General features: G+C 33.0%; 1 pseudogene; it reads left to right on the plus strand.

The window, feature by feature from the left end:
- Positions 1-1798: 1798 nt before the first annotated feature.
- On the plus strand, positions 1799-1867 carry LOC111738579 (annotated as a pseudogene).
- The last annotated feature ends 230 nt before the right edge of the window (positions 1868-2097 follow it).

The following is a 2097-nucleotide window of genomic DNA, read 5'->3' on the forward strand; positions in this document are numbered from 1 at the left end:
CACGACGCATTTTCCTAGAGGCAGAGAACAAATGAAAACTGGGCAGGCGGGTTATAAGACCAACTAACTTTCCTTTCTGTTTCCTTTTTAGAAACATATTTAATTAAAAGTTCCAGAGATAATTTTATCCCTTTTAAAAACTTTATTTTAGTCGTTTGAATTAAAAAGGTAATACGGGGCTTTTGGAATCATTAAAGTAACACAGAACTATCTAAAGTAAAATTAATAGATGGTCCCTCTCCACCTACCCCCTCATATCTCCAGTATCACCCCAGGCAGATGGAATTCCCATTATGCTCTTTCGTATTCTTTCCTTTGCTAATGTAAATATACATCTTCACACCTATGTCTTTTAAAGATGGGCTCATACTCTAATTTCATTGAGTAACTTACTTTTGCCACATGGCATGGTTATTATCCTTACATGCCAGTATTAAAAAATCTACCCGGTCCTTTGTAATAGCTGTATAGTATTCCATAATATGGATGTATCATAATTTATTTCCCCCCTACACACACACACACATACACACACACATACTGATAACCTTTAGATTATTTGAAACAGTTTGTTTTGTCTGCAGATAAAAATAAGCACTGTTTCAATAAATATTTTATATATATTTCTTTAATTCTGGTACTTTTTCTTTCCCCCCGTTGGATAAATTCCCAGAAATTAAATTGCTGGTGAATATTTTGCAAATTTTTAATTTTAACAGATATTACCAAATTTTACCCAAAGATACTGGAATGATTAGCAATCTTCCCAACACTGTAAACTACCTGGCCAATGCTGGATATTAGCAATATTTTTTAAATGATCGAGTGTAACTATGGCACATGGTATATAGTTGCTTTAGTTTGCATTTTCCTGACTACTCGTAGTACACAATATCTTTTCTCCTGTATAAATCCTTTATGTACAGTATTTGTCTATTTTTAAGTGGTAGATCTTTTTTTCTGTGTTAATTTGTAGGAATTCTGGGTATGCTACAACTGTTCACCTTAGTCAGTTATACTTGTTATGAACACATGCTGTCCTTTGCCTTTTGATTTTGTCTGTAGGATCTTTTGTCATATAAAATTTTAATTTTTGTGTGATCATTTTTATTATTGACTTAAAGAACTATCCTTCCCCTATCCGACTTTTTAAATTAAGTGTATTGGGGTGACTTTGGTTAATAAAATTATGTAGGCTTCAAGTGTACAATCCTGTAACACACTATCTGTATATTGCATTGTGTGCTCACCACCCAAAGTCAAATCTCTTCCTGTCACCATATATTTGACCCTTTTATCCTTATCTACCTCCCCTCTTCCCTTTTCCCTCTGGTAACCACTAAACTGTTGTCTGTGTCTACCAGGTTTTGTTTGTCCTGTTCATTTGTTGTTTTCAGTTTCATATCCCACATGTGAATGAAATCTTATACTTCTAGACTTTTTTCATCTGACTTATTTCTCTTAGCATGATATTCTCAAGATTCATCCATGTCGTCACAAAGGACAGTATTTCATCTTTTTTATGACTGGGTAATATTCCATTGTGAATATGCACCACATCTTCTTTATCTAATCATCTGTCAAAGGGCATTCTGGTTGTTTCCTGTCTTGGCCACTATGAATAATATTGCAGTGAACATTGGGGTGCATATATATTTATGGATAAAGGTTTTCAAATTTGGGGGGTAGATACCCAGCAGAAGGATTGCTGAGTCATACGGTGGTTCATTTTTCAATTTTTGAATAACCTCCATATTCTGTTTTCCATAGTGGCTACACCAATTTACATTCCCACCAGCAGTGTATACTTTCAGGAATCATTTCTATAGTTTGTTACTATCCAACTTTTATAAAATAGTCTCTTATATTTTCTTATAATAATTTATATTTTTGTATATTTTTAATTTAGAATTTTTAATTTACCTGGAATTTACTCTTTCAAAATTAAATCCTAAATATAACATGTGTTATTTTTCTTAGAGAGATTATTCAGCTCACCCATAATTCCACCATTTCCACTAACTCATTTATACACAAGTTGCGTGTACATATATTTGTGTTTGTGTATTTCTACGTACACACACATCACGATTTTTG

Source organism: Pteropus vampyrus, unplaced genomic scaffold (assembly GCF_000151845.1).
Source record: "Pteropus vampyrus isolate Shadow unplaced genomic scaffold, Pvam_2.0 Scaffold40, whole genome shotgun sequence".
Taxonomy (NCBI): Eukaryota; Metazoa; Chordata; class Mammalia; order Chiroptera; family Pteropodidae; genus Pteropus; species Pteropus vampyrus.